The sequence below is a fragment of the Podarcis cretensis genome, assembly GCF_951804945.1.
Source record: "Podarcis cretensis genome assembly, chromosome: 6".
In the NCBI taxonomy this organism is placed as follows: Eukaryota; Metazoa; Chordata; class Lepidosauria; order Squamata; family Lacertidae; genus Podarcis; species Podarcis cretensis.
Window position 1 is genome coordinate 28,170,122 of NC_137175.1, and position 10,177 is coordinate 28,180,298.

The window sequence follows — 10,177 nt, forward strand, 5'->3', positions numbered from 1 at the left end:
CAAGGCACACCCATGGTGGTTTATAATATTAAAACACTAAAACAAATTAAATGGTACGAAACAAAGAGTGGGAACCTTTTTCACCCTAGCACCACATTCCATTATGAGGAAACCTTATGAGGGCCATATGCCAGGGGTGGCTGGGGCCAGAGATGAAAGTGGCCCGAACAATGAACCAGAAATTTAGCACTTCTGCAGTAGGGTAGCTTCTGAACACATTCGCACACACCGCTCTCTCCATCCAGACAAACGAGACATTATCAGAGGTCAAGGACACATTCTAGCCAGGTAATACTCTCAAGGAGAGGGTGAAGAAAGGCCAGTGAGGAGTGGGGCCTTGGAAGAAATCCAAGGGTTGTGTGATCTGGGGAGAATTCTGAGTTAGAAAGGGCTGAAGGGAGACAGAAATGGAGCAAGAGCTCTTGGGTTGAAAGCCTCTTCAGGAGCCAATGAAACATGCTGCCTGGTCTGGGCTTCTCCACTTCTGTTACTAAACTGCTGTGTGATGGGAAGAGGCAACATTCTTCATTCATCTCTCAAGCCACAGGCATCATAACACATGCTAACTCACCTCCCATCTCTCCAAACACACCCTTGATGACCAAAACCGCTATGTGCATCATGTATTTGTGCAGGGTACCCATGCTTCTGTGCTCATCAGAAATGCACAAGCTGTTGCTGCAGCACCGTAGACACAGGTTTGTGCAATTAGTAGGAGCTTATTCAGGGCATTTGCCCTCTTTTTATGTTGCCCCCTCCCCCCCCCAAAAAAAAATCTGTTCTGGGGCTTCCTCCCAACTCACCAGAGTGGATGAGGGTGGTGCTCACAGGAATAAGAGGAAGTCCCATGGTATGACAACAGAAAGGTTTCTCTTTCTTAACTGCTGATTCCAACATAAAGAGAAATATTAGTAGGAAAAACCGACCTTGAATCAATAGGATATTAAGCACTGGTTGAAATGAATATCCCAGTCCTTAGCACGGTCGATTTACTTCAGATTTGAGGCTTTCACCTCATCCTGTGCATTGAGCAAATAATCGTATCCATGAAAAATAAAACTGCATCCGTATTTTACACTTGCTGGGGAGTAATTCCGACAGAATGTACACCTTGTAAATCGCATTGCAATTACTAGGATGTTTAAGCCTAGGATGCTTGCAATCCTGTGCACGTTGAATCAAAGAGTAAATTCTGTTAAATTCATTTGGTCTAACTTAAGTAAACACGTAGAGGCTTCCTTTACATGTAAGTTCATTTGATGGAATTTCAACATTTGAGTAAAAGTTTTGAACAAACCTTGTTTCAGAAAGCCTTATGCAAATTATATTTAAAACTGTTTTGATTATCATTATTAAAAAAATTCCCCAGGTATGACTAAGAAATTGATACAGCTGAAAAGAACTGAGTTTAGAATACCAACAGGTCTAGATTTACTGCTTCAGAAAAATAAAATGCAAAGTTATCCCATTAATTCAGTTGCATTAATCTTTACTTAAAATCTCCCAGTGCCAGCTGTCAGTTAATTTCCGCTTAATGGTACCTGCCATTTTAACGTCAAGTGTTGATTGCAAATTATGGAGGAAATATATGCCAAAAGACATGCCCTGTGTACTGAGAAGGGCTTATAATACCCACAATGTCCAAGTTGGGTACTGCAAATTGTCCCATCTTTTTTTTAATTTTTAATTTTATTTTGACAAAGTAATATAAATGAATAAGAATAAAAATGTGCACCCCACCCCACCACTGAGACCATTCCATTGTAACTATCCAACCTCCCAATATTTCAACACCTCTTGCGATGGTTTGACCCCTTTCCGTTTTAACATTACAAATTCTACAAACACCCTCCATAACTCCTCAAAATCATTTCTCCTGCATATTCCCTTTGTTACCTTAATGGCACATGTTAATTTATCATTAATAGCTATGTCCCACACCTCTGTATGTCATTCTTCCGTTTTATATTCTGCTTGCTCCTTCCACTTCCTAGCTATAATAATTTGTGCAGCTGTCAATAAATTTGTGAGCAAGTCCTTCATAGCCTGTGAACCTTCCACTGCATCAGTCAGCTTTAACCCAATGCAATTTGTACATCTTACTCAGAATTGTCTACTCTTTTAGTGGTTCTCAGGCTGGAGTCTTTCCCACAACATCTCCCTGGTCTGGAGAGAATATCACTGCTTGATCCTGCCAATACCAAGGACTGAACCTGGAAACTTCTTCATGAAAAGCATGTGCTTTCCCACTGATATACAGTCCCTCTCCATTGTTATGGTTGAACCCAGTCCAATATAACAGGCTGAACCAGCTCTTGTTTATTCATACCCTACCTTTCCTCCAAGTGGGACGCGGGTGGTGCTGTGGGTTAAACCACAGAGCCTAGGACTTGCCGATCAGAAGGTCGGCGGTTCGAATCCCCATGATGGAGTGAGCTCCCGTTGCTTGGTCCCTGCTCCTGCCAACCTAGCAGTTCGAAAGCACATCAAAGTGCAAGTAGATAAATAGGTACCGCTCCGGTGGGAAGGTAAACGGCATTTCCGTGCGCTGCTCTGGTTCACCAGAAGCGGCTTAGTCATGCTTGCCACATGACCCGGAAGCTGTCTGTGGACAAACGCCGGCTCCCTCGGCCAATAAAGCAAGATGAGCGCCGCAACCCCAGAGTCGGTCACAACTGGACCTATTGGTCATGGGTCCCTTTACCCTTTACCTTTTACCTTTCCTCCAAAGAGCTCAAACTGGTGTGCATGATTCTCCCTCTCCTCCTTTAATCCCCATAGCAACTCTGAGGTTGGGGAGGCTGAGAGGAAATGAGTGGCCCAAGGTCACCCAGTACGCTTCATGGCAGAGTGGGGATTTGAACTCTGGTCTCCCAGGTCCTGGGCCAGCACTTTTAACCACTACACCACACTGGAAGAAGCAGTGTGGAACCCATGCCATTTCTGCTCTGTCACTGTGGGGTCACCCTTTGCAAAACCCATTGCCCTTTGTAAGCTCCCAACATCACAGTACCTAAAAATGTGGTTCCATACTAATTTCAGCGGGGCCATGATCTTTGCATGACGTATATAACTTGTGGAACTTTTTTCCAGGCTACATTTCCTTCTAGGGAGCCACATGCCAAGAGCAGATGGGGCCAGAGGCAAAAGTGAACAGAAAAATGAATGTGTATTTTACATAAACCTCTCTGTGTTCTCTATCCAGGGCAGGAAGTAGTATCATTATCAGAGCTGAAGGACACATTCAAGGCAGGCAAAAACACTCAAAGGTGTGAAGCGGGGACACTGAAGGGTGTGACCTTAGGAGGGTCTTCAGGACCAGACAGAGAGGGCTTCTGTCATCCTCCAGGCCTGAGGTTCGCTACTTCTGTGTTCAAGCTGCTGCCAGACATCTTGCTGCAGTTTTGTTATTTTCACCAAGACAGGGAAATACAGTGTTCATACACGCAAGGAACTAGCATCTGCATCTGACAGGGAAAGACAGGAAGAACAATGAGGTTACGCAAAACAGATTCCTAATTGGTGCATGCAAGCAGACATTTCTGCCCCGCTGGTTCCACAGAAGGGACAGACAGTGCAGTGGGAGAGATTTATGGCTTTTACATCAGGCTTACCTGAGCAGCTGTCCTGCATGGGGAAATGGAAATTAGCAAATGGTACCAGTTTTCTGAACAAGAGTAGCGAGAAGCCCTGGAACCAACAAAGCAAAAAGCCAAACAAGCAAACAACTCGAGTGTGCCTTTTCAGAGGACTACAATGGCAGCTCTGCTTGAACAACATCCCAAACACAAGCAACAAGACCAGCATGCTAATGTTATTTATACTGCTCAAGGACAGTATTACATCCTGCAAGAATGAAAAAGATGGTCCTGACTTTGGAACATACAGAACATTAAAGGAGTGGGAGCAGAAAGGGCTTAGCCAATAAAGGAGCACAGCGAAGTCCATTAACCTCTGACTCTCCACACCTATGACGAGGTGAGGGAGGAAGAGATGAGCTATGTGACTGCAGGGGACAGAGGATTCATCTTTTGGTCTGCTAGCTGCACTGTCGCCAAAGTTCAGCTCAGACTTTTTTACCGGTTCTGAGAAAGCATTCTTAGGACTAATCAGTGCTTTTTTCTGGGGGTGCACAGGGGTACACATACCCCTAAACATTTTGTAAATCTTTGTACTTTTGTACATTTACTGTACAGTGGTACCTCGGGTTACAGATGCTTCAGTTTATAGACGCTTTAGGTTACAGACTCCGCTAACCCAGAAATAGTACCTCAGGTTAAGAACTTTGCCCCAGGATGAGAACAGAAATTACTGTATTTTTTGCTCTATAAGACTCACTTTTTCCCTCCTAAAAAGTAAGGGGAAATGTGTGTGCGTCTTATGGAGCGAATGCAGGCTGCGCAGCTATCCCAGAAGCCAGAACAGCAATAGGGATCGCTGCTTTCACTGTGCAGCGATCCCTCTTGTTGTTCTAGCTTCTGAGATTCAGAATATTTTTTTTTCTTGTTTTCCTCCTCCAAAAACTAGGTGCGTCTTATGGTCTGGTGAGTCTTATAGAGCAAAAAATACGGTACGTGGCGGTGGTGCGGTGGCGCGGTGGCAGCGGGAGGCCCCATTAGCTAAAGTGGTACCTTAGGTTAAGAACAGTTTCAGGTTAAGAACGGACCTCCAGAACAAATTAAGTTCTTAACCCGAGGTACCACTGTATTTATTTTTCCCAATTTGAACTATAAAATGGTGATTTTCTTGAGTCAAAATGAGAGTACCCCTAAACATTATTTTTTTTAGAAAAAAAGCACTGGGACTGATACCCACCACTAGAGCTGCTCCTACAGAGCTAGCAAATCAAATAACTGGGTCTATACCATAGTAGTGTGCTACAAAGGGACACTCAGAAATCTAAGCAAACCAAGGTGATACTAGCACAGTGCTCCAAATGTTGTTGGACTACAGCTCCCATCATCCCCGACCACTGGCCATGCCAGGCTGGTGCTGATCAGAGCTGGAGTCCCAGTTGGCAATGACCTTGTGGTTCCCCAGTTGTGGAATGCCCTCTTAAATGTCTCCATCATTCTTAACTTTCAGGAAGAATCTGAAAATATTCCTGCTTATGCGGGCATTTGGTGGCTAATGAACAGCGTTTGTGGCGATCTCACGATCATTGGATGGAAGAATCTTTTCAACTGTAATTGCTTCTAACTAAAACTGCTTTTAGAGGTTTTGAATTGTAATTGTGTTCAGAATATTTCCCCTGTTTTCGTTTATAATTTGTGTATCTGTTTGCTGCCCCGCGCTCCTTGCGGAGGAAGGGCAGGGTATGAATTCGGTTTATAATGAGTAACAGCATCTGGAAGGCCACAGGCTTTGCACTCTTGGGCCGGAGTATCAAGTCTGAGATGTTGCAGATGAGGCTCAACACTTCCACCACAGTTAGGAAGGCCACTGGGAGGTGGGCTTGTACAAGCCAGTTTCTCAGCCCAATCTTATTTCACATGGGTTGCGGAGAGGATAATATTGAAGGGGAAACATGCAACAAAAAGTTGAGCAGTGCAACCTCAGAGGGTGCTTGTGGGATACAAGGTAGTGACAGCAGATAGCCCTGCTGCTTCGAAATACGAAGGGTTGGCGTGGCTTGACTTCATTTAAATAATTTTGAAAGGGGAAATTAGGAAATTACTGTAGCACACAGGAGAATAGTCACCGGTATCCTCAAAGCATGTGCATTAAGCTCAGCCCACCCTCACACACCCTTCCTGTCCTTGGATTTATCACAGAGGGAGCAATGCCAGGCCTAAAGGTGTGGTTAGATCGGGATTATGGAGAACCACTTGCCTTGCATGGTACAAGTGCCAAAATGTAAGCCGTCAAGCAGGTATCATGTAACTCATATTTGTCTACTCTGAATGAGTCTTCTGCTTATTATTAGAGGATAACTCAGTTGATAAGAGCATGAAACTCTTAATCTCAAGGTCATGGGTTCAAGCCTCACATTGGTCAAGTTTCCTGCATTGCAGGGGTTTGGACTAGAAGACCCTCGTGGTACCTTGCAGCTCTACAGTTCTTCAGTTCTTTGGTTCTAAATAAATAAAAGAAGGGCCACATACTGGCACTTAGATGCCATGGAATATATTTTTCTTCCTTTTTTTATTAAAGATTTTATTGGTTTACAAAAGTATGTGCAATGTCTCTCTCTTTTTTTTAAGTAACATTTTTTTACAGATCAGTTTCATTTGTTAAGACATTAAGAAGAAAAGGGGGAATGAGGTGGAGGGGGGAAAGGTGAGTGGGGGTGGGGGTGGGTGGTGATGTTTCTATTTTACTTAATATATGTGGTGTTTTGTGTCAGCGTCGCTTGTGCAGGTTCTCTGCTATTCACTTGTGTTTCTTTGGTGGTGAGAGAGGTTGGGGTTGGCCTAGGGTGTGGTTGTTTGTTTGTAATTGGCTGTGGTGATCTTTGTTTTCATGTGTGAGTAGGGTGGGTGGGTGTTTTGGATCAGGTTAGCCATATTGATTTGTATGTTGTTGGTGGATTTCAGTCATTGCCTTGTTGGGCTGTGTATGTGATAAAGGGCATCCATACCAGGAGATGCCATGGAATTGAATTCTGCCTCACCACGTTGCACAAGCAAACCTCAGCGCTCTCTTCTCCCAAAATTTGCTCAAGGGTGTCTCTCAATCCACTGGGTGGAGAGTGGCAGGCAAAAGGAGGATGTTGAAGCCCTGTTACATACACAGAAGTCCACTCCACACAGCCAGTCAACCTTGTGGGCAGTATCCTACTAATGGACCCTGTCAGTGCAAAGTTTTACACTTAGGCAGCATAGTGTCTCCCCTCTCCGCCTCCCCACATGTCTCTTAAATCTCTTCTAAGTGTTCCCACTGATTTGGAGAGGTTGGAGGAAGGGCTAAAGAGAGATGGTAAAGTTCCACTGTGGAAGTGTAAATCCTTCTGCTGCTGGGATGTTCATTGGATGCTGCCCTGTATTTTTATTTTAAGAAACCTCTGGGGGAGTTATAGATATGCATAGCATTTACCCATCCACTCCTATATCTATCGCACACACCTCAAATGCTCCTATGAAACCACCACGTTGTTCTGACTCTACCCACAGAGCAGCCAACTCCAGAAGGCCAGCTTTAATTCTGCCAGTGTGAATTATTTTAAGCCCCAGACTAAATAAAATGGAAGGGATGCAAGCTGGAAGCTGAGGTCACTGTGGCCTTTCAGAGCCACTCCTACCAGAAATACCTCGTTAATAACATTCAAGAATAACTTCACAATTTAGCTAAAGAAAAAGGCTTTGTAATACTTGAGAGCCGTTCTCTGATATTTTTGGTATCGAAGGCATTATAAATGTATAACAAGATGTTCATCATGCATCTGAGGTGGGTGGAAGAGGGGAAATGAACTGAAACAGGCATAAGTGTGCCAGCATTGGAGTGCCAGCTTTTGGCTTTGGCAACAGAAATCTTCCTTTTTCAGTTCATTGAACTGAATCTACTATGAGCAAAGCTCTCGCCCTCCACCCCCCGCCACACATGTTTACAAGCTATTACTAGGTTATAATTCTGTATGTAGCACTTATTATATTGTCTGCCTTCAGCAGATGCTGGTGAGCTTTGCACCAATGCTACTACCCAAGGGAGTTTGATCATGGGTACAGTCAACTTGTTCTTAGTGGAGAACCTACAGTCCATGGGTCAAATTAGGGCCATGGGGTTGTGTTCCCCAAGCCTTATCCACCTGTCCTACAACTGATGTCATATATAATGTCAGGTACAGGACAGGTAAAGTCACGGCTACAAAGGAACAATCGGAAGCTCCTGGTTGTTCTTGACAAATCTGTATGTGGCAACTTTCACAAGCCCCACTGGCATGGTGTAGTAGAGTCAATCCCTGCTTAAAGCAGCATCAATCACATCTGATAGCACCGATCAATAGCACTTGTCAGTGGTGACATCAAGTCCCACTATGATCAGCTGGACTCTTCCCTTTGCAGCAATTTGAATTCAAGCCACTATGCAGAAGAAAAATGTGCCACCTGGTCATTGTGATGCCATGCGATTGGCAGGTGAGCAGCTGCAACCACTTGTCAAAGTGGCCTGTCAAGGGTAGGGGAGTTCAGGATCTGGCTGTTCCCCATCCCTGGTATAATTTGAACGAATATGCATGTGGGTCCTTGGAGCCAAACTCTTGGCTGCTTTACTCCTCCTCTACTACCTGAAGGTAAGCCATGGTTTAGCTTAGTGTTAAATCAGAACTGGCTTATGGGTTGTTCCCTCCAAACTACAAGCAGTAGTCCAGGAACAGACCTTGGCTAGACCATGGTTTGTCTGAAGCAAGACAAACCAAAAAGTTCAGGTTGACACGCAATACTAAGTCATGACTTAGCTCTGGGTAGCTGGAGGATCGGGGAAAGGAATGAAGTGCCACAATTTTTGCTATGAATACAAATATGCCTGCTTACTCACACTCAGCTATGGATTTAGCATTACTTCCAGTCCATGACACTGTATCAATCTTCCTCTCCTATCTACAAGAATATGGATGAAAAGGAGCACATTCTTCTCCCCAAAAAGGATGGGAGATCAGTCTACTCCCAGTCCTTGTCACTTTTGCATGTGTTCAGTTCAGTTCAGAATTCATTTGGGAGGTTTAAAATTTCTGCATGTAAATTTGCATTTGCGGGCAGTTATTATTGTATCCTGTCTGATCTGCACAAGGATTACCACTAGTGCAAAAGCACTCCATCCCACCCCCAAATATGTTCCCTAGAACAAATTTAGAGAACATGCAAGGAGAGGAAGTTCCATTGCAATCAGATGGAACTTACTTATTACTATGTTGAATACAATCCTATGTTTCAATATGTATTGCTAAATGCATTCTCTCACAACATAAATTTTGGTTTGTTTTTGAAGCCAAAAGCTCATCCGAACATTTAGGAAATGCAAAGGCGGGTATGAGTCACGGCAAATCTGCTCATTAGTGGAGGCCCAGATAAGGTGAGTTCGTATAAGAATTCACAAAGATTGAATTCCTCAATTATCCCTACTGCCAAGCGCAGCATTACTGCTGCTCAACTCTCTCCAAAACAGAAAGGGAAGGTGATCTGCATTCATCAGGATGTTCTGTAACTCCATATTAGAGCATTTGGTTTGCATGCAGAAGGTCCCAGTTTCCATCTCCTGGTAGGGCTGTCTGAAAAATCCTGGGGAGTCAGAGCTAGATAAACCAATCATGTGCCTTGGGAATTTTCTATGATCCTGTGTTCTGCAGTCTAGAATAGTAGCCCAGATACCTATTTTCAAGCATCATCTCTCTACTGGTTTCTGGCTAGGAAGAATTGTATCTTGCACCTAAAAGAAAATACGAGAGACAAACACACATGCTTGTTGTACTAAGCTCAGAGGAGGAAGCACACAGAAGCCAGTAACAATCCTTTAAAAATGTAAGTAATGCAGTGTCTTCTCGTTGCTTTTTCTTTTCTTAATGGGGACTGGATAAGAATCTGAGTCAGGATAGTCACAGGGAAGAAACAGGCAACATTGACAGAGCAGCTACTTTTAAAGATCACAAAATGGCTCCAGCAGGCAGAAGGAATGTCAGTGACCACCTGGGATATTTTGCCTGTGATGCTGAAAGGCGCAAGTGTCACACCCCTCACCACTTTATACAAAGCAAGCATTTAACAAATAATAACTGTGCCAGGTGGGGGGCATTATCTTCCCCCAGGAACAAGATACAGCACACAAACGATGCTGGGGAAACATCGCTGCAACGTTAGCATAACGTGCAAGCTTAGAAAGTAGGACTTTGAGAAAGAAATATGTGTTTATTGGGAGAGAGGATTGAGGAAGACATCTATTCTCCCCCCCCCTTTTGCAGGCCAAATGTAGCAGCTGAATGAGCCTAGATCATGGATAGGCAAACTAAGGCCCGGGGGCTGGATCCGGCCCAGTCGCCTTCTAAATCTGGCTTGCAGATGATCCGGGAATCCGTGTGTTTTTACATGAGTAGAATGTGTGCTTTTATTTAAAATGCATCTCTGGGTTATTTGTGGGGCATAGGAATTCGTTTATTTCCCCCCCCCCAAAAAAAGAATATAGTCCTGCCCCCCACAAGGTCTGAGGGACAGTGGACCAGCCCCTTGGTGAAAAAGTTTGCTGACCCCAC